The sequence below is a fragment of the Protopterus annectens genome, chromosome 12.part0, assembly GCF_019279795.1.
Source record: "Protopterus annectens isolate FY-2018-M chromosome 12.part0, PAN1.0, whole genome shotgun sequence".
Classification (NCBI taxonomy): Eukaryota; Metazoa; Chordata; order Ceratodontiformes; family Protopteridae; genus Protopterus; species Protopterus annectens.
In genome coordinates, this window is record NC_056746.1 from 431,691,178 (window position 1) to 431,715,541 (window position 24,364).

Consider the following 24,364-nt stretch of genomic DNA (forward strand, 5'->3'; position numbering starts at 1 on the left):
GGAAAATCCAGTTAGCAGGATTTAATTTAAGAAAAGTGCAAGACTGTGTGTCCAGGTAAAAAAGAATCAGATAATGTAGCATTAACTATTGGAAACTGAGCTGGGTAATATGAAGGAAGAGAAATACATGGGTGTGATTATCATCCTCGATTTTGATTTACAGATATCGTGGCCGGCAGTAGCTGAGGAAAAGAGGATAATAAGTCATGTGGTGAAAGGTGTGGACTTCAGTAAATTTAGGGATCATTGTGTCACTGCATTAAACAATAGTGAAGCACTAACTGTAATAAAGTATGCAGTTCTGGAAGCCAATCTACATGAAAGTCTATCAAGAACAAAGGCAGAACAGCCAGAAAGACGAGGTGGAGTCTGGAAGATATAATACAGAAAGTGCCAGGGATTTACACTCATGTGCAAAAGTGGAAAAGGAAACATTATGCAACATTGGGAGTAGTAGTAAGGGTGGATCAACTTAGGAAAAACGGGGCATCCATAACTTCATGTCAACTTAAAGACAAAATTTTACAAAAAAATCTACCTAAATTTGTCTTGAGTAGTACTTAAATGAATCCTGAATACAACACACTGTACTTCCATTTGAATGGAAGCAAAGCACTGAAGAAAACTGAAAGAAAAGTATAAATATTATGGGGATACAAAGTACATTATGGGGAAAAAGGCAATGGATGAAAACAAATTTATGTCAGAGTAGCTGTGCAGTACTTACAATGCTCTTTTGGGTATGGGAAATAAAATAAAATAAAATAACACTAAATACATTAATGAGGGGCATCAATACTACACATAATATCAGGTTAATGCTGAGAAAAACTATGTTTCTAGTATTTTAGTTTCTACCTATGTTGTTTTTTTTTTAAAGTATTTCTGTATCCTTGGGCCAGCTTGCTAACCCGTATTTGTTATGTCTCCCCAATACTTTTTTGATGATGATGTGCTCCTAGAAGAATGAATCAGATATGGCTTTCAACTCACTTATTCCTCTTTTTAAATATTTCCTATTTTCTCCTTTCTTCTGATCAGTTCTTCTCCCTATACAAAGCATCCCAAGCTCTGTACTTACCTTTATCCATTATTGCTTCTTTTCCATCTTCTGTAGCAATTCTATTTTCTTTACAGCTTGTTTTCTCCCACATAAAGCAATGTATTCTTCACTGCATCCTCTGTATACCCTGCCTTTCCCCCACCCAGGCCTAGTGGCTGTCTGGTCTGTTATTCAGCATTTCCCTCCTTGCAAGTAAACATTTCTTTTATCAGAACCTACTAGAGTGTGCAGCAGAAAACACCTCACTGTATGTTATGACTGTGCAGACCAACAATCTGTTCGGCATGAAACATGCCATGCTATTCAGCTTCACCAAGCATGTGCATTATCAGACTTGTGGTCTGCATTGCTGGGCCACCGTTCATGTCACAGTGATGGACTGGATCTCACACATTAAATACTCTTCCATATAGCAGTTGAATGTCCTTCTGCCGTACTAATATGTTGTTGAAACATTAAAGACAGAGAAAACCTAGCCTTTCAAATAAGTACAAACATTTGAAGGCAATCACTGTGTCTGATACAGATTACAAAAAAAGGACTTGTGATTTTAATATATAGTGATGAAAGGGTTTGCATCAAGATCTAAGGATGTAATGGTGCCCCTCTCTTCCCTCATCAGACCCATTATTGAGTACAATGCACCAATTGGAATGTACCTGGCTAGACATCTCCAGCAGCTGGAGAGACCACAGAGGTACCTAACCAAGAGGATTACTGGCCTCAAACAGTTGCCCTATGCAGCATGATTGAAAAAGCTAATACTGTTCTCTGTTGCATACCACTTTCTCAGAGACGATCTCTGTCTAACATACAGAGCCATGTACAACCCAGAATTGTTGAACATGCTCTATCTAAGCAAAACCAAATCTACTCGAGCTACATGCTCTAGGGATATAAACCTCAACACAACAATGAATAGAACATGCTGAAGGGATAGATTCCCTTCGTAGAGACTTCCCTTACTATGGAACAGGGTCCCGATCTACATAAGACAGAGCCCCTCACTATCACTCTTCAAAAGGAACCTTGACAAGTGGATGGGTAACAGAAAGTTCACACCGGGGATCACACCAACAGCACTACTAGATGGGGGCCAAGGGTACTAGCTGCTAGTACAAGGGTCTAGGGAACTACTAAAGGGGCAGTGAATACCGCACAACGTGGCTGGGCTAATATATGCCTTCGGGCAGATAGCCCAGTACCAACCTATGAACCTAATAGATTAAACATGATTTTCTATGTGCTGAACAATAAGAAACAGTCTTAAAATAATGGGACAGGGTCTGTAAATTCAGCTGAAAGTAATTACTAAACTAGATTATAGCACATGACCATATTGGGACAGTCTGACTATTTTAAAGACTAGGTAAGTCCAGAAAAAACAGGTAAGAGAACCAGCTTCTATGAAATAGTTAATGACTATCATTAGCAGCTACTAGAGCCAGTGGCGTAACTAGGGGGAGGGGATTAGTGGAGTTAGAGAGGCAGTCTGCCCCAGGTGGCATTTTTGCTGAAGGACTGTCACATTTACTTTAACTTAAAAAAAAATACTGAGTTTCTGCTTTTAAGCATGTTCCTCTTTAAGAATGGTCCTTACTGTCACAACACATCTGTGCTAGCATTGCCACACAGGCGTCCTTCCATTCCACCAATGCGCGCAAAATTTATGTTCGATTTCCCAAGGCTGTTGCTCCTTTTGTATTCTGAAGTGAGTGTTCAATTTCCCAAGGCTGTTGCTCCTTTTGTATGCTGAAGTGAGTGTTCAATTTCCCAAGGCTGTTGCTCCTTTTGTATGCTGAAGTGAGTGTTTGATTTCCCAAGGCTGTTGCTCCTTTTGTATGAGTATTTTGCCAGAAGTGTGTGTGTGTGTGTGTGTGTGTGTGTGTTAGGGTTGCCACCTTTTAACAAAGCCAAAGTGGGACATGGGGGTGTGGCCAACATGACAGAGGGTGTGACCAATATGACACTGGTCACACCCCCATCACCAGAGGTGTTACATTACAGTTATGGATACAACATAACTGAAAACTCAAACCATTTAAATGAAGTGAAGCATTACTGCAAAAAAAACATTACACAGTTGTAATAGTAAATAAACTTTAAATTAATAAAAAACACACTACTCATTAAAGACACTTGTTTATTTAAAAAGTAAAACAATTCATAAACCAACCATGACTATTCAGAAAGAAAACTTGAAAAAAATCTACATACCACATACAAGCCAAGTATAAAATTAAGACTTTTTATTGTCAATTAAAGCTAAAGCAAAGAAAAAACACAAAACTACATATGGTACCCTAGTACTACATACTGCACACTAGCAAATGAAAGCTAAAGCAAAGAAAAACACAAAATTACAAACTGCACCCTAAAAGCAAACTACCCTGTAACAATGACATGGATTAGCACAATCTCAAATACACTGCATTAACTTCTGAGCATGCATCCACAAAAAAAAATAAATAAATAAAAATAACAGGAAAAAGTCTGTAAACATTTTACCTTTTAAAATACTTCTTGCAAGAGAAGTAAAATAAACTACATGTACAGCAGACTCCATGGACTCCTTTTACCTCAAAACATAGCAATTAAGAGTAATTTACCCAGAACAGCAATGCAATAAACAGGCCCAAGTTAAAGCAGCACACCCATATTCACATCACAAGCAAAGCAGGACATTTTAACCTTATTAAAAATGCATAAAAAATTAAATGCACACATTTTCAAGTATAAATGAAAGCAATCATAAAACAGCTTCGGCAAGTTGGCAACATGTACCTACTAGAATAATACATGCACTACATTAACTGTTAACATTCCCCCTCAAAAGGTAGACTTGTACAACATACACAAAGACTTGTAAGAACAGGAAAAATTACCCAAACAGTGAAAACAGCATTAAATTGCACACATTTCCACACAAAAAAGTGCAAACTATGCTTGAACATGTTCTACCTGCAAACAGAAAATACCCAGAAAAAGCTACGACAACAGAAATACATCACACTAAATTTATATTTCACTGCCCCCCACCAGAAATAAACAAAACTTCTATACACACAGTTCATCCTTTTAAAAGTAATGCTTCCAAATCATACCCCTAAGAACAATAACAATTACGTATACATACAAGTTTTATACCTTTAAAAACTACTACTCAAAAATCTCAAAATAACCACTGCATAGATTTAAGTACTGCGTACTGCACCTCCACCTACCTCTAAACATTAAAAACGTAAATAAACCACAATATATTCCCATTTTAAACTACTAATCAAAAATCTCAAAATAACCACTGCACAGATTTAAATACTGCATACTACATCCCCATGTACCTCTAAACATTAAAAGCACAATATTCCCATTTTAAATAACTAAAGCCACAAAATACTATGTTATGTATTTACCACTATCACAGTTTTTGCTGGGCTAGCTTGCTTCCTTTCTGCTGGAATGGCTAGTTGGATGACTGGCTCTGTCTGCTCAAGTGGCTGGGCTGGCTGGCTAGCAGGCTCCCTGGGCCTTGCAGGATGGCTAGCAGGCTCCCTTGCAGGCTGGCTTCTTTGCTAGCAGACTGGCTTCTTTTGCTGTCTGGCTTCTTCTCTGCTATGATTTGAAATCTTAGACCTTACGTCCCAATTCCTTCGCAGCTGTAGAGCACTAAGACAAAACTGCTCTACAGCTGCAACCTTTATTGGGCTCTTAGAGGTGAATCCCTGCCCCATCCAATCCCTACAGCCAATTGCTGCTTGAATTACACCACCCGGACCTAGCAGGGAATCCCTCTAACTGCAGGTCCAGGTTGGTGATGTAGCCACATTGCCATGGAAAAACTGGAAGTATTTTCAACTTTTCCATGGCAATGGCAATTCAAGAGCACAAAAAGTGGAAAACGGGACAGTCTCACTGTCTGTGAATGCAGGAAATGGGATGAGAAGGCTCAACCCGTGAGTGTCCCACTGACAACGGGACAGGTGGCAACTGTAGTGTGTGTGTGTGTGTGTGTGTGTGTGTGTGTGTGTGTGTGTGTGTGTGTGTGTGTGTGTGTGTGTGTGTGTGTGTGTGTGTGTAAATTCTCTACCCATACCACCACTTGTAATTGAAGGAGTTGAATCCATAGCTCTCAACTGTCCAGATTGAAAGTCTGGAATTTTTGGCTCATACTTTTGGTCTGTTGTTCTTAATGTTTGTGGTTTTGTAGCTAATCTGTGAAGACTGAATTCACTAAATAATGACAGCCATTTAAGTTTCAGTCTTCCTATTATTCAGGAAATGCATGGTAATACAATTTATTCTAGCAACTTTCTAAGATTATACAAATGTGTCCCTGGTTTTGGGCCTTTGTCACCCCCCATAAATTTGGCTTCTTCCAGATTTCCTGTGCTGCAAAGTTGAAATATAGTTAATATAGTTAAGTGTCAGGTACATTTTACAAGGTGATGACAGCTTCAGGAGAAGAGAAGTTTACTGCTGTTTATGCCAAGTCTTTACAACTGTTTAGCAAATGGCATCACTACTGTTTGTAGCACAACAGTTAGTATATTTGCTTTTGATGCAGAAGGCTGTGGGGGTTCTACTCCCACAGTATGTAGATGGATTGCTGATACTGTACTGTGTGGATGCTGCAGTCCTGAGTGTGTCATCCTTTGGAGGAGATAACCGGTTCATAGTTACAGGGTATCAGTTTGCCATCCATTCCCTATTGCAATATTATTAGCTTATTTTTTTAATTTAACATAGGCAATTTATTCTTCAAGGGCAACTGGCACTTTATTTGTAGATGAAACAATGAAATATAAAGTTGTTTGCTAGTAGTAACATCTTCATTAGTTACACATCTCTAATGTGAAATTATTTATATGACTTTACTTCTGCAGAGATTGTGCATATTTATTGATATTGATGGACTGTAATGGCAAGTCTGAATAGACTTTTATGATGGAAATGTTCTGAATTGGTGCATTTGTGTCATTATTGGTTCATTTTGTTTCATTGCTTACTGGAAAAATGTTCAAAACAAGAAATTTAAAACACCTTCTAACAAGTGTGCTGTATTATACAAGGAATATAATTTAATACAATCAGAAAGGTGAATCAAAAAACACATGCATGTTTTGCATGGTCCTAAATATGTGCGCAAGGGGCCTATGACTTGAAAACAGCCCAAGTGTAAACTTTATCCACCATTGGCCAGATGCATTTTCTTTGAATGTGGGTTTCAATGCTGTTTCAATGAATGTGAGTTTCAAGGGCAGAGAAGTTTTAATGCAACATCTGTTTTCGTTGTTAGCCTGTATTGCTTTGTTTAGCAGAAGTCTGCAAGTGTTTGTGCTATAAATTTTAAAATAAAAGTTTTAAATTAAATCCAAATAATCATTGTGGAAGAAAAGCATAAAACAACATGCACATTACAGTTTTTATGGTAACTGGGGAGAAATAGCCAAGTAATAGGACACTGTAATGGTTGCAGAGGGAGGGCTGTATATGAGAGGCCCATTTGACCATGATTTTGTGAGTGTGGAGGGGCGGCAAACTCAAAGACATCCTCAGGTGGCACAAACTCTAGCTATGCCACTGACTAGAGCAGTTGAATGTAAAAGGAAAACAAAAATCCTGTACTAAGTAAATCAATATAGGGTCACTTTAATGATGACAGTTTGACATTTGTAGCAGCTAAGTTGATAGAAAGAAAGTCTAGGTAGGATTTAATAAATGTGTATGTGTATTACAGCTATATAGATACACAACACACAAATATATACACAAACATATGCACACACACATCTCTCTCTCTCTATGTATATATATATATATATATATATATATATATATATATATATATATATATATATATATATATATATGGTTCTACCTGACTTTGTCGACATACCACATAATCGACAATCACTTAACCGACATGAGAACACCGACAATCCACATCACCGACAGCTTAAATAACCGACTACGAAAACGCCGACATGCAAGTGCTAATAGCGCCTCTCGCTCCTACCATGTTCCAGGTAATGTAAATAGTTGTCTGTCATCAGCATAGCGTTATTTTCCTGTGAGTCTACTGTATGATTCATGCTGATGACAGACAACTATTTACATTACCTGGAACATGGTAGGAGCAAGAGGCGCTATTAGCACTTGCATGTCGGCGTTTTCGTAGTCGGTTATTTAAGCTGTCGGTGATGTGGATTGTCAGTGTTCTCGTGTCGGTTAAGTGATTGTCGATTATGTGGTATGTCGACAAAGTCAGGTAGAACCATATATATATATATATATATATATATATATATATATATATATATATATATATATATATATATACACACACACACATACATATATACACACACACACACATATATATTATAAATACATTATATATACAAGAATACATGCGCACACACACACACACACACTTTTTAAAGACAACAGAGAACACATGAAAGGAAATAATGTTAAATTCTTATAGATGAAGCTTTTCTCCCCGGGCCTCTGCTGAAAATGGACACAAATCCAGTCTGACTATTCCAGTCAACAAATGTAAAATAAAATAAATAATGAATAGAACCATCTTTTTTATCTCTTCAGTGATTTGTCTATCTAGATAAAAAATGTAAGCATGCAGGTATGCATTTCAAGGAAAATTCAAAAGCACTTAACAGTTATAAGAATTTCCAGGAGTCATAAAGCAAGTAAGACTTGAGTAATTAAACCCACTTGTATATGGTGTAGTTTTTCCTGTACTACAGGATAGCAAAAGAAAGAGTTACACCTAACAGGCCATATGCAAGTGAAACTAGGAAGTAGCAATGAATGAAACAGGCACAGCATTTCCTAAATGCAAAATCTGAGACAGAAAGCACAACACATTGTGAAATCGTATGCAAAAGGTGAGCTTAAGCATGGCATTTAATTATGAATTTAGAAAGATCATGAACAGAAAGATTATAGCTATACTGACTCATTGGTATAGAAATAAAATTTCCATTCTTAAGGACGTGGGTTAAGAAATATACTTCTGATGTCACAGAGCTACCTAGTAAAGAGAACAGTTGTATCTGTTTGTACACTTCCCTTCCTTAGGTGGGAGAGGTTGTAGTTACTCCTTCCATGACCACCAGTCAAGGCTAGAGGTAAGGTGCTCAGAGAATTACCTTACTCTGTGGTACACATATCTTAACACCTCATCATCACCTTTGCTATGGACTAATAAGAACATGTAAAGCCCAAATGGGCTGGAGGACAGACAGTAATCAATGCACCAGTAGCTCTTCTTTTTCTTTCAGCTTTTCCTGGTTAGGGGTCACCACAGCGGAACTCCGGTCCGCTAATGATTGGCAGTGGATGTGTACGGTGCTGAGTTGCCAGCCCGATGCCCAACCATCAAAGAAGGCACACCCATTCACGCACGCACCTACCTGCATGTCTTTAAGCATCACTCAACTGCGGGGAGGACATGCAGACTCCACACAGAACGTGACCCAACCGAGAATCTAATGGGAGAACCTCTTGCTGTGAGGCAACAATGCTAACCTCTGCACCACGACAGCCTAGTACACCAGTAGCAACCTTTAATCCTGTGGTCAAAGCAGAGAATTCCACCAAGAATGTTTACATAACCAATGGTGAAGAAGCTTTACTTCCAGAAATAAGAAGGCTGCTGCTTTGACAACTGATAGTATCCACCCATGTGTGACAGCTAGTACTTCATATGACTGCAGGGAAGAGTAAAGAAACTGAGATGAAGGCTCTGTGTCATACAAATCCTAGTATCAGGATGCTGAGCAGATGGTACCATTTCATCTGTAAAACAGAAGAAATTAAAGCAAGTGACATTTGTACATCAATGAGTAACTACTGTACCATCAATGGTTGATGTACTGATTAAGGAGTAATGCTATGTCTCTAGGACACAAATATGGAGATGCTTTGATAGCAAAAACCTGCTCTTCCTTAGACTTGTTTGGACTCTGCAGAAGGGATAATCAGGAAAAAAAATCTAAATATCTGTTAGATAATGGTCTATATAGTCATAGGACTTTGAACTTCTTTATTGAGAAATAACACAAAGATACCATCTGATTTCATCACAGTATAGGGTCTAGTCCAAGTAATGCAACAATGCAGATTAAGGCCCAGCCAAGGAATTCTAGAATCTACTTTTACATATTAACCCACATATTAGTGCTCCCTGCCTACCCTGGTCCACTATGCAGCCAAGCACTGTGACTGTAAGAACTGATACAACTTTAGAATACTAGAATGAACTGGAAATAACTGGAAGAAATTGAAATGAGACTGGAATGAATGTCTTCATCTATTAATTATCCAAACTTATGCTGAACAAATGTCAGTGTCTCCATTATGGGCCAAATCTTGTACCACTCAGAATAAAGTCTGTATACACTGTAGTTCAGTTTAGAATGTTTTATTATGTACAGTGGATGTAGATGTCAGTAATATCCGAATCAAGTCTTAATGTTCATGGATTCTGCACTCATTATACTGTTCGTAAATTCTGTACTCGGAATGTGATAATCACTGTCTCCAATAACAGTGCTGATAATTATCTTTCTAGTTTCTGCACTCATATTCCTATCCTCCTGAATAATATTAATATTCTGGAATGCTGGATATTTGACCTGACTTCTGCACTTACTCTCGAGTGTATGTACCAATCTTCTGAGGACTGTTCGGCAATTACTTTCTGCATATCAGTCCAAAGGAACTAACTGTGTCTGAAGTATCTCATAATAATACCAAAACTCTGTAAATTTCTACACACCTCTTTAACCTTGGTTCTCAAGCCTTGCAGCGTACAAACATTTGTTTGTACTCGTATGTACTGCACAGTCTGTTCTTGTCAGTATTCTTGACTGAAGGTTATTTTCAATAACTGAAAGTGTATTCACTGAAACTGTATGCAAACTATGAAGGTCTTCTTTAATATGGCTGCATTTCTAGATTTATGCAAAGAGAATACTGTATTTTCATCTAACAAAATACATTTAAATGAAACATGATCTTACAATGACCAAATCACCTAGACCCGATTTTTACACCATCAAGTTTCTGGCTAAAGCTGTTGGTTTACACAACCATTTCCCTGACAGGTGCCACCTAGAGTCTGTCCTGATCCTATAGTCTTCTCTACTATCCATAACTCAATGCGGTTTTGCATTCTGTTGGCATATCTCTCAAGGCTGATATGTTTGGGGTGGAATCCCACACAGATGCAGGGAAGACTCCGGTTTCCTCCCACATTCTAAAGACATGCTTCTGGAGCATTTCTCCCCAGGCCTCTGCTGAAAACAGGATCTGTGGAACCTAGTCGGACTTTCCCGGTCAACAAATGTTAAATAAATAAAAAATAATAAAATAAATAAATAAAATATATACTCTATACAAACATTCATCAAAGCTCAGGACTGAATCTTGCACCTTGTGCTCATGAGACAAAGACCTTAACCATTATGCCAGCCATTGCAATCAGTGTAACCTATGAAACTGAACTGAATGATACAAGTACAAACAGTGCTCATGCTCACAGAGGGGTTCCCAGTGGGACTGGGTGTGCATTAGGGTTTGACTCAGAGCCCACTGCTGTTCATACTGGAGAAGATTACATTAACTGCAAACAGATCAGAGGGGACAGATCAACAGAGCTGCTGTATACAAAAAATGTGACATTACTAGCAGTTCTCCAAAGGAACTTCAACGAATGACAAGGAATTGGAATGCAAAACTTAAGGCACATGGAATGAAACGGAGCACAAACAAGCTAGCTGTCATGGCAGCAAATGGTAGAAATAAGAAGAAGCTGAAATTTAAGATATAAAGGACAATAGTGGAATAGGATAATAGCTTTTAGTATATGGAAAATGTGGTTTGGGAGAAGGAAAGTCTGAATGTGGATATCAAAACATGAATCAGAGGGGTTACAGCCAACTGGCATAGAATGTCAGGGGTTGTGCGTGACAGAAGAATGCCAAAGAAGTTGAAAGGTAAGGTGTAGACAACATTGGTGCCCCCTGTGTGTCTGTATAGTGCAGATATCTGCTCAGTGAAGGAAGAGCAGTTGATGAGGCTAGAGGTTATAGAGATTATATGCCTGAGACAGGTGGTAAGACTCACACTGTGGAAACAGATAAGAAATGATGATATCAGAGCAGAAGCCAAAGTAACTCCAACTGCAGAGAAGGTCAAAGATTACAGAGTATGGTGGTTCAGGCACATGTGCTGCCAATCAGAAGATGACTTGGGAGGGACAAGAAGAAGGAAAGATGAAACAATGATGTCCAGCCAAGAGATGGCATGAGAAAAGACTTGTGACAGTCAGGCACAATGGCAAGGATAGTAGGAGAGTGTCAGTGCATTAAAAGAGATAACAACAGTTCATGTGACACCCTATCCCCATGTAGAACAAAACTGAAAAAAGGGGGATGTTGATGAAGATATTATGGAGATTACAGACCTAGCCATTAACTAGTGTTGTGTGTATATATCTGAGATGGATATTTAGACTGACAATAAATTTCTGAACACTTTTTGTTTTACTTCAGGAGTTGCAAGTGATAAATAAAAATATGCAGTTTAGCAATTTAGCTAACAATTTATTATTAAAATGACAGCTAATAGCATTTTCCTTTCAACAGTAATAAAGATTTTGGTCCTAATATTGAACTTGTATTAAGCTTTACTTAAGGAATATGATTATTTTAAAGTTTTAAATGTATTTTTAAAATTGATGTATTTCTTTCTTTACCAGTATCATCTGATTTAATATAATATTGCCAGTTGACTGGTTCCTGCAGTTTATTGGTTCCTGGAAATGTATTTGTTAGCTGTGTGTTTCATACATTTTTACATCAGCCAATGAAAGCCAATTGTTATTCCAAATGTTACTGTGTGTTCTGTTTAATAAAATACATATTTCTAATTAATTACGTTGTTTTTAATGCAATTTCCATTTTCATTTTTAAGGCAGCCAGTTTTTGATAAGAACTTCATTGTAGTTTATAAATGTTGATTTTAAGTGTAATAATGAAGAAAAAATAAAAAGCAATGCAAAACAACTCAACATACTGATGAACTTAGCTTTATTACATCAACAGCTTCAGCAAATACACGTCTTCAAGAGGACCTAAAATCATTATAAAAGCAACATTCTTTATATACACTAATGTACCCTATTATTCAATTAGTCAGCAATAATGACATCTATTAAATAATAATGAACAACCCCAACTGATTTCAATATTATGACCATAAAGTATTAAAATACTATACTTAAAGTCAGTCCCCCCTTTTTTCAATAATTTCCTCTCAATATTAATATCAAATGTATCATTCGTCTCAATATGCTCCACATTACAAACCTTAAGTACATTAAAATTAGCACCAAAACAAATGGAGAAAAAGTGCCGCAGGACAAACAACTAAACAAAACAAACTGCATGCACCGCTTATGTCTTCAGGAAACACGCACAGCAAGCCCCATATGTTAGAAGCAAAACTTTAATAAACACAAGTTGAACGCCTTCATCCAATTCAACCGGACTTCATCGGAATTGGTGTTTGTGTATTTAAGCCTGCTTTAATTAACTATCAAAAAACATGTGGTCAGATAGGACCAATGGAATACAAAATTCAGTAAAACAATCACAGTAAGGGTTAATTAAGCAATAAAAATAAATCAACTTTGTTGCAACTTTAAACCTAGTGAAGAATGATTCTTTGTAAAGGCAGTTAAAAGCAAGATTCCTAACCCTAGTGGATAAATACAGTTAAGAGAATTAAATTGAACCAATGTTATATAAAAAATACAAAAAAAAACAGGAATATAGTAATCTAAAAACTATTTACAATTTGGTAGCCCATAGTTGCAGCACACTTTTTTTTAAAGATATACCATCATTTAAACTTGGGGGGTGTGCATGCATTCAGTCTAATCTGCCATAGCAGCTCTTTATAATCGATTCTAAATTCCCCATGAGCCACTCCTGGGATTGTATGGAATGTGATCCAAAATAAAGACCCACAACTTAGTGATTTCTGTGCATATAATTTTGTGCTTAAATAGTGCATTGTTGATGTTTCTCATCTTAATATCATAATAATGTTCATAAATCCTTTTAGAGACTGTGTGCTCAGTTTTTCCAATGTAGAATGCATGGCAAAATTTAAAAAATGCCATGTATATCATCCCTTTAGAATTATAATCACATGAATAATTTAGTCTAAACTCATAAGGTACAGTCCTAAGTTTTAGCTCTTCTCCTCATATACATATTTACATTGTTTACACATGCCACATTTTTAAACCCTTCAACTTAGTATTGTTTGTAACTAGTGGGGTAGTGGACTTTGTTCCCTCAAACTTTTTTTTTAAGTTTTGATGTATTTTATATATAAAACATGGCTCAGGAATAAAACATTGAAAAAGCTTTGGCTCCATCTCGTACAGAGCTTATCTAAGCAATCCCATCTTGGTTTGTGATTTACTGTGGTGTTGGCTGGTAAGAGAAGTTTTATTTGAATTTATATATTATTTTTTACTACTGTTTGTGGGAAGGAAGGAAGGGATAGCATGTAGACAAGAATATTTACTTTGATTTATATTTTGTTGTGTTATCATTAATGTTCACTGTAGAAATGGAGAGGTTTTAGACAAGCAAGCTCTAGCCATCCCAAGGGCTCTAGTCAGCTATAAATTCACACAGACCACAGAAAGGACAATCCAGAGATTAACTAAAGAATCCTATCTTGATTTACTGATCTTTACTGTTAAAAAGAAGTGCGAATGTGAGCAATAGTGAACATAAGCTACTGTGCACTTTCACATGCAACCTATAAGAAATACAGATTTTGTCTGACTTTCAAAACTTATACAGTCAGAACAACTTCACTGTACTTACTTTAATATTTAGTTGTATATCGCTTGTGTGATTTTTCTCATAAAAGTTTAAGTTTTGTTTGAATTCTGTGGTTACAGATTGTGATTATCCTTTTCTTTTATAATTTATTTGTTTGAAGCTGAATATGGATTCCTTAAATGAGTATGCCATTAATGATTTGCTAAAAATGCTCAAATATCTTGTACAGAGTAATAAATGCTATGCATATTTAAAGGTAACATCTGATAACACTGGTGATCTGTGTTTCTCATGTCAAAAGTTGGATGGTTTCCTTACCATTATTAGAAGTAAGTCTAGACTTACAGATGATGATTGCACTTGTGCATTAAGCATGGCTTGGAGAACTGTTGTTACATATATTAATGACTGGACTGGTGAGATAATGTTAGGTAAAGAGCAAATAGAACACATTTAGGAAATGATGCATCTGTCTGTAAAGAGCATTCCATCTCTATGAAACAAGACAATGCCCCTGACACCTTTGGAATTCTGTATGCAAGTATTCAGCAATCTGAGGATTCAGAGTGTTTAGAACGAAAAAGGAAAGGAAAGAAAGGAAGAAGTTCACAACAATTAACAGGGAAGAAAAAGAAACTGATAAATGTCTGTAAAGTAAAGAGAATACGTGCTAAAAAAGGACACTGTTTTTATGTAACGCACAGATTACAGGGAATGATAACATTTTTCTGTTATAAAACCTTCAGTCTGCAGAAAAAGGCATCATTTTCCAAAAGAGAAGGTAAAAATAAAGAGGCAAGGGGCAGTTGAAAAGGAAGAAATCAGAATTGAATGTGGAAGGTTTGAAGAGCATTACTATAAGAAAAAAGAAAAGAGACAGATGTTGACTACATGGCAAAAGCTGTGGATGTATAGAGCCAGCTGGATGAGAACTGTTTGCTAGCAAATTTAATGTGCAATGAAAACAGTGGGATTAATAACACTAATGGTGATGAAGATCATTCATTTAGAACAATTGATAGAGCAGATATTACTGAATTAGAAGTTGGAGATTCTTCAGATCTGGTCAGAAAAGATATTCTTGTAAATGGAGATTCAATTATTAGGGGAATCAATACTTACATTTGTAGAGAAGATAATGAACATTGAATAGTGTTATATTTGCCAAGAGCAAAAACAGAAGATGTGAGACAAGCCTTGGAATGCCTTAATGTAAGGAGGTAACGGATCTGTTTTTATTCATGTCAGTACAAATGATCTCATCCACAAGGATGACTGTTAGTAGGAATCTTACAGCCCTCTTAGATAATACAGCTTGTACTGGCATTAGGATGGCAAATCACATACAGAAAGGACAGTCAAGTCACTGGGAAAGGAAAGATTATTTAGGTAAATACCTACTTGGAAAAAATGTCCTGTTTTAAAAAATGGAAATATATAGAACAAGCAAGCCTAGTTTTGAGCAGACGTGTTCAGACAGGATGGCATACATTTGTCAGGGAAGAAAATTTTTGCAGCAGATATTTTGCAATATTTTACAAACACTAGGCAGGATTTTTGTCAGATCAAAAATTTAACAGTTCACAGATAGCAGCATTTGATGCCTCTCTGATGGCTGTTAATTCTAGGAGCATTAATAATAAAGTTTTTTTTATTGGAAAATGTGTTACGTTCCACCAAGACTGATGTTATTGTTTGGGAAACATGGTTAAAGAACGACTGGAAACCACTTTTGTCAGGGTATAAAGGTTTTAACTGTAACAGACATTCTAGGAAAAATCTAGTGGAGGTGTTATGATAGGGATTAAAGATAGTTATGAGACCTGTGATTATTGTATTTTCAGTGATAATACCAACAGTATAGACTATGTAACCATGACAATAAAGACAACCTTGGAACATATAACAATTGTTGGTGTGTACAGACCACCAAAGTCAGGTGCAGATGACCTAGAGGACTTCATACATTTCTTGCATGAAACACAGGAGGGAAGAATAATATTAGCTGGGGACTTAGTTTACCAGAAACAGACTGGAAGGATATTGATTCAACAATGTTAGTAAGGAAACTATTCACAGCGTATGTTCAGGAACAACAATTGCTCCAGATTGTAAAAAAACTTACCAGGGAATGGAACATACTAGATCTTGTTTGTTTTCCTAAAGAAATTACTGTTACTTCAAGTCAAGTTTTACCACAGTTGATGTGCAGTGATCATGGGGTCATAAAGGTTAATTTGTTTCCAGATAATTCTGCCAAATTGAAATCTAAACCAATGTACAGAAGATTAATTACAGATTATATGGAAGTAAAACAGTCAGAATTGTATAGGTTGGGATTTGAATCCATATATCAGCATGGATATGTTGAAAATAGATCCATTACCACCTGTAACATGATGTTCTATAACAATATGATTACAGCTATGAATGCAAAATTTACTTGTAATGTAATTTATATACATTTAACTTCAGCATTTGACAGGGTCATACACAAAACACTGATCAATAAATTAGAACAACTAGGTATTGATGTAACCTTGATAAGATGGATAGCTGCATGGCTTACAAATAGGACGTGGCAAGTATCATACAGCAGTTGGACAGGTGAAATCCTTGGACACAGTCTGGGTGTCCCACAGGGCTCTGTCCTAGGCCCTTACTTGTTCAGATTGTATCTTTCAGACCTAACAATTTTCATCTGAGGTGTTCTACAGTCTATATGCAGATGACCTGAAATTGGGTAAACTGATTACATGTGCTACGGGTAAAGCATGCCTGCAAAAGAACTTGACTAAATTGACCATCTGGGCACAGGAGAATAATGTGCTGATTAGTGCATTACAATCTAAGCATATGAGATTTGGGAACATAAACTGAAAGGTGAATATTTAATACAGCATACAGTGATTCAAACTACAGGCTCATTTAAAGTCCTGGGAATATGATGATATGATGTAATAAATTAATCTCGAACTTTACCCCTCTCTCCCCCTCAACCTTCCCTCATGAAATATCATCAAATATAACTTCCCCTACTATCATTAGCAAACAGGCTCTTTATGCTCTCTCAAAGATCAAGAACACTGCATCAATGGGCCCAGACAATATGTCAGGATGCCTTCTTAATAGCATGAAACATGACCTATCAGGGCCTTTGGAACTACTATTTAACTGTACCCTCCAAACAGGCTTCATGCCTTATGAATGGAGAAAGGCAACAGCCATCCCTCTGCACAAAGGTGGCTATCTACAGACCATGGAAACTACAGACTCAGAAGTCTCACTAGTCTTATAAGTAAAACCATGGAAAGAATTATCATGGAGATGGTTTAGTCAAGGGCTGATCATGCCTACTCAACCTGTTGGACTTCTTTGAGAAGGTCACCAAAGCAATGAGTGCAGGCAAATTCGTTCACACTGCCTACCTTGACCTGGCCAAGGTATTTGACACAGGACTCCACTCAGTCATTGTTGAAAAACTTAAGAGGTTAGGTACAAACCAGTACATCACCCAGTGGGTAGCCAACTGGCACACAGACAGGAACCAGGAAGTTAGACTTGGGGATTCCACCTCAGGGGTCAGTCCTTGGACCTATCCTTTTTGGCATTTACCTCTCAAAGTCAAGGCCAATGTCAGTGGTCTCTGACTGACTAAATTTGCAGATGATTGCAAATTAGGAGCTGTCATTGAATCTCACACTGACACAAATGTTCTCCAGGAGGTACTAGTTTAGAAATTTTTAAGAACAGCCTGGGCACTTATTATGGAACAAGTGTTTTGGTATATTGGTAAGCTAGAAAAGCATTAATGCCTGTGCTTGAAATATTTGCATGTATGTATGTATGTATGTATGTATGTGAATAGTTTCCAATTGTTTTTGATAAGTTGCCTTACCCCTGGGTCTCACTCCCAAACCTTAACAATATTGTTTATTCAGAATTAATACAGTTGTCTTTCTGTGTTTTTAAAGCCAATTGGCTTTTTCTACCCAACAGTGGTGGAAAACAGTCTGGTCTTTTTTTCAACAGTTCTTCCTTAATGCCAATTAACATTTTGTCTGGGTATCCCCTAATTTTAAACATCACTCACCCTGCAGTGGTTCTTTTGATCACGACCCAACAGGGAGTCAGGTCTCTGATGATTCTGGGGCTTCTGATGTACATGTTCATAAAGGTTTTCATATATTTCATTTTAGCAGTGTAATGACTGACTCTACGTTCTTTGAAATTTTTAGAAGATGCTTTACTTTTTGTTCCATCTGCAAGAATGGATTTGACAGAAGTTATCATTGAACTTAAGCTGCTTGTGAGAAAATAGATTTTCAAGATTCTTTTATAAGACTAACCTACTTATACACCTAATACTACTGAGATTGTCAGAAAAAGTACATTTACCCCCCCCCCCTTTGCACCCTACTTTGCTGCTTTTTGTGAGGAAACGTTTTCAGCAAAGGAAGCACTTCATGTGTTCTAGCATGACCTCTGAAGAAAGGCAACTGTTTGGTGAACTTGTCAGTAATCAGTAACTAAGAATCATGAAACCAGATGGTGAGGATAGTACTTATGGATATTGATTATTCTACCAAAATGTTTGCTTTATTATTTAATGAATCACCATGTGAAATGGTCTCAAAAAATTAGATCAATATTGCCCATGACAAAACTGGCATTTTTTTGAAGATCTATTGGACCAATGGTTGATTGACTTCAAACTTATAAATTTCTCAAGGTTGATCATCCTATGGTGCCAACTTTATTTGGTATCCCCAAAGTCCATAAAAATCCTTTAGATCTACCATTTCATCCTATTGTTGCTGAGGGTGATTCCACGACTCACAACTTGTCTTTGTTTGTGTACAACAAGCTCAAACATTTTATCAGGAATTTTGATTACATCCTCAGAAATTCCGAGGACTTTCTCATGAACATCCACAATGAATTGCTCAGCTCCGAACGGTTATGGTGGATGTGCTTGACTTGTTTTCCTGTATTCCTCATACTTTGCATATGGAGTGGTTTATTAGCATGCAAATTTGTGATGCATAATGAGATTAATCTTATACATGATTTTATGGAACGTGTTTTATCTAATAATTATCTTTACTTTGAGGGAGAATATTTTAAACAGGTGACAGGCATAGCTATAGGTGCAGCCTGTGCCCCTTTGTATGCAAACATCATTTGATGGTTTTGGGAACAGCATTATGCATTCAGTTCTGCACACATGAAAAGTACAACCACATCTTTAATGTACCTGGATGACATCTTTGTTATTTGGAAAGGAAGTTATAATGAACATGAAGAATTTATAACTTTTTTAAATTTGGGCACTGATTTTTAAGGTTTACTTTCTCCCACTCCATGGAAGTTATACATTATTTAGACACTGCCATTATTAGCAATTTAAGCATTGCACAGAAAACCAGCTTTTTCTAACAGTTTTTTACACTTTGACAGTAACCACCCATTTAGTCAAAAATGGGGTTGGTTAAGGGACACATGGTTAGGGCATCTCGCATTATCTCTGACAATGATGAATTCAACATAGAATTATTTAGGTTAATGGATATGTTTAAAATTAGGGGATACCCAGATAAAATGTTACTTGACATTAAGGAAGAAGTGTTGGAAAAAAAAAGATCAGACTGTTTTCCCCCACTGTTGGGAAGAAAAAGCCAACTGGCCTTAAAAACACAGAAAGATAACTGTATTAATTTTGATAAAACTATGTTGTTAAGGTTTGGAAGTGAGACTGAGGTGTAAGACAACTTATTAAAAGCAATTGGAAACTATGTGAGGTGGATCCATAGCTTTTTCAATGTCTTGGTCCCGAGCCATGTTGTGTGTGCAAAAGACACAAAAACTGTTGCAAACAACATTAAGGTGACAGGTTTAAAAAATGTGGCATGTGCAAACAATGTAAACATTTACATAGGGGAAGTAGCTAAAACTTGGTACGGTCCCTCATGAGTTCAGATTAAATTATTTGTGTGATCCTAATTCTAAAGGGGTGATATACATAGCATTTTGCCATGCATTCTGTGCTGGCCAAATGGAGTGCACACACTATAAAAGGATTTACAAACATTATTATGAGAATAAGATGAGGAACATCAACAATGCACTATTTAAACACAAAATTATGTGTACGAAAAACATTACGTTTTGTTCATTTAGTTTGGACCATGTTCCATAGAATCCCAGGGGTGGTCCATAGGAATTTAGACTAGAGTAAAAAGAGATGCTATGGCAGATTATACTGAATGCATGCACACCCCCCAGGTTTAAATGATGGTATATCTTTAAAAAAAAGTGTGCTGCAACTATGGGCTGCCAAGTTGTAAATAGGTTTTAGATTACTATACTGCCATTTTCTATATTTTTTATTACATCATTGGTTCAATTTTATTTCTCTTAAATGTATTTATCTACTAGGATATGAAATTTGTTTTTAACTGCCTTTACAATGAGTCATTCTTAACTAGGTTTTAAGCTGCAGCAAAGTTGATTTTTTTATATTGCTTAATTAACCCTTACTGAAATTGTTTTATTGTATTTTGTATTTAATTTCTCTTATTTGACCAGATGTTTTTTGAGTACGTGTATTTACACTTGCTTTAATTAACTAACACCAGTTCTGATGAAGTCCTATTGAATCGGACAAAACCGCTCTACTTGTGCTTATTAAAGTTTTGCTTCTAACATATGGGACTTGCTGTGCATGTTTCATGAAGACATCAGCGATGCCTGCCATTTTGTTTTGGTACATTAAAATTAGCCCCATGTTCATCCAAAAGATGTCCCCAACAGGTATAGCCTTTCTTCCATTTCTAACAACACCTAAATGTTCTTGTATATGTTTTTGTATATGTTCTTGTATATGTTTTTTTTAAAGTGCCTCTTAGACTGTCCAATGTAGGACAAACTACATGAACAAGAAATCAAATATACAACTCCTTGAGTATCACATGTGTAATAACTTCTACATATAAACTTATTAATGCAGCCAATTTTAATACTAAAAACATATGAATATTACATAAACCAGATGAATATGTACTATTTAAAGCTTTATTACATTAAACATTATCTTCACTTTAAAAAAAAAACAACTACGTATCAGCATGTCTGCTAGTCTTTTATCATGCTTATATGACATCTTAAATCTTAAGTCAAAAAACCGTAAGTCATCTAATAAAATATACCAATGCTCTCTTAACAGCCACCTTTTCATAAACACTTCATCACTATCCTTAGAATCAGCCTGACGGTAACCCTGGGACTCAGGAAGCACTACAAACAGTGGAAATCTCCAACATCGCCATTTTCCAGCTGGCAGTAGCCCTTTCCAATTCAGGGACAAGACCCTCTGCAGTAATTCTGCATGCAGCAGCACAGCTAGGGCAGGGTACAGGCTGCATGATCAGAAGATCCTGATCACTCTTCAGTGCACACCAACATTTAATTCTAGATGCTTCTGTTCTACTTGCTGTAGTATTATTTTTCTCATGTTCAGAGAAAAGCATTTTTGGGGGAGATAACCACATCACAGCATGAAAACAGGCACAAAAAGAGCTAGCTACACCTCTATCTGCACCTAGCTACACCTCTGTCTGCACGTAGCTACACCTCTGTCTGCATACACCTTTGACTGCACGTAGCTACACCTCTGACTGCACGTAGCTACACCTCTGTCTGCACGTAGCTACACCTCTGTCTGCACGTAGCTACACCTCTGTCTACATGGTGTGCAGCATCACTGCAGTGGGCTGCCTCTTTGGCTGAGCTACAATCTAATGAAGCATTCTGAGCCAGACGTCTATGCTGCTTAGCCATTTGCTGACTCCAAGAAATGTCTGCAATAAGACATTTATGCAGAATTTCACTCTACTGCTTAAGTTAGCACAGTTCTCCAACTTAATTAACTCAACCCAAAGTTCTCTTTCACTCATTACTTTCAGGGAGTGAGATCATGTTAGACATGAGTTCCAGGGAGGTTAGCGGACAGGTAGTAGTGGGGTGTGTATGCTTGTGTGGATGTTTGTATGAATATATGCAGTGGGATGAATGGTATCAGATGTGTTTGTGTGTGCATGTTTGTGTGTAGATATGAGTGTCAGGGAGGTTAGTGGACAGGTAGTAGTGGGTTGTGTATGCCTGTGTGGATGTTTGTGTGAATGTATGCAGTGGGATGAGTGGTATCAGGTGTGTGTGTGTGTGTGTGTGTGTGTGTGTGTGTGTGTGTGTGTGTGTGTGTGTGTGTGTGTGTGTGTGTGTGTGTGTCCATGAATGCGATCAGCTGAGAAAGGCTGATAAGTGTGTGTGTGTGTGTGGTAGAGAGGTGGGAACTGCCAAATCCTGCAATATTGGGGGTATACTAGACATCAGGACAGTGATAATTATTACCCTTACTCACTTTAAGTAGTAATACAGCAATGCGTTTAACAGCATGAAAGATGTAGCATGTAGTGGGGGATACTACACACAATAGCTGGTTTATCTAGTACCTGGTGTCAGTCTCTGACACAGTGCCCTACCCCATCTTTTTACTGTAGAAAGCCAATTGGTACTTTTGTACCAAATGACATTCTGCAAATCTATGCCCCCTCAGCTCAGCTCTTTTGAACTGAATTGAGCAAAAAAAGAAAAAGAAAAAGAAATTGTACCAACCTTTTAGCATTTTGATGCAATGCAGGAACTTTCTCTCACCTCCTAACACATTGCACTCAGGGAAGCTGCTCCTTCCCCCACCCCTTCATATGCTAGAAACCATGGACATGTTAAATAGTACCCTTACTGACCTAAAAAGAGTAATAGGAGGGTTGAAACCCTATACCTTTGGCACCAGAAACAGCTCATTACCAAGTCAGAGCTTTAGACCTTTGTATTAACAGAAGACGTAGCAGAGCAAAAGGGCATGAATCCTGATCTATTTTCTGAACAATAAGATGATTGTTCAGAAACTACATCCCAATGCAACTTTGATTACTGGAACTCTTGTCAGCACAATAAAATAAAACTCTAATCTGATAATGAGCTGCCTATTGGGCTAAGAACACAGGGTTTGAATTGTTTTAATATTTATGTGGGGTTGTCGTACCTATAAACGGCCATGCTTGAGATTTGTGGCAAAGATGGAAAGAACAGTAGATGGCATCAGGAAGATTTTTTTCTGCTCTGACTCAATTTAGTAAAACCCGCGGTGGTGGTGCTGCAGTAGCGTTGTCGCCTCACAGTAAGACACTGTCCGGTTTGATTCTCAGCTAGAGCGACCTGCGTGGAGACATGCGTGAATGGGCATACCTTCGTTGAAGGTTGTGTATCAGGGCTGGTAACTCTGCATGTAAAAATCAACCAATCATTGGCGGACCAGAGTTCTTCTGTGGCGACCCCCAACCGGGAAAAGCCGAAAGTCACAACAACAACAACAACTCACTTAATTTAGTAGGCAACAGGTCTAGCATCATGATGCAATTTCTGAACAACAGAAAGTATGAAACTCCAATGTCTGGCATTATTGACAGAACTGTTATCTACATTAGGGATGTAGGGACAGGTAAGTAACATGGTGTTACGCCCCTGTGTGTGAGAGAATGAATTTGGGGGGGGGTGCCTGTACCAATGTGAATAATGGGCTTCCAGAGGGGACTAATACAGGAATGTGTGGATTTGCACTGACAGTAACACCACACACATCAGCAACATGTAAATTAGCTGATAATGATGTCTCCTCGTTGTGGCTAACATGTCTCTGAAATCAAATTTTTCATGATTGCTGAAACTGCCACATTTGGTAGTACCAGTTTTTACAAGTGCGGTGTGAGTTTTCTGAATCCTGCCCTTAAACAGTTTATCTTCTATAAGATGAGTGACCAGAAAGGAAACCTTGCACCAGACATGCTGGCATTCCTGCTTGACAGGTACATATAACACATGAACCATGTATAGGACTTTGCAGTGGCCATGTCCTAACTTGCCTGCAAAATCTAAAGCTATGCAAGTAAAACAATATATTTTGTTTGCCAAGACAATAAAATCTATTAATGGAATCAGCAGAAATGCATAATTTACAACATGGATCACCATCAGTTTTCATACTCAGTACTTTGGTATCAGTAGGAATTCATACTCACTTAAATTTGAAATATTTTATCTGCTGTTTAAAATAATTCAATATGTTTCATGTTCTATTCTTTGTTAATACTTTGGTGTTAGTGGGAATGCATATTCATTGAAAATGAAAAATTGCATTTGCCATTTGAAAGGAATCAGTATGTTTCATCTTCTAAAAACTGTACTAGGTCTAGGAATCCAAGGAGAAAGAAATATTGATCTTTGCCATATTACATATTATTTACAGCACACGATGGGCCATAAGAGACTTCCATGTCTCATACCTGTCAAC

At 37.2% G+C, this 24,364-nt stretch overlaps 1 protein-coding gene across 2 annotated transcripts in view; it reads right to left on the reverse strand.

Moving 5' to 3' along the window:
• The window catches only part of BAIAP3 (BAI1 associated protein 3), a 2,552,914-nt gene that overhangs the window by 2,387,440 nt on the left and 141,110 nt on the right, over positions 1 to 24,364 (reverse strand). The gene's annotated exons all lie outside the window — the stretch shown is intronic.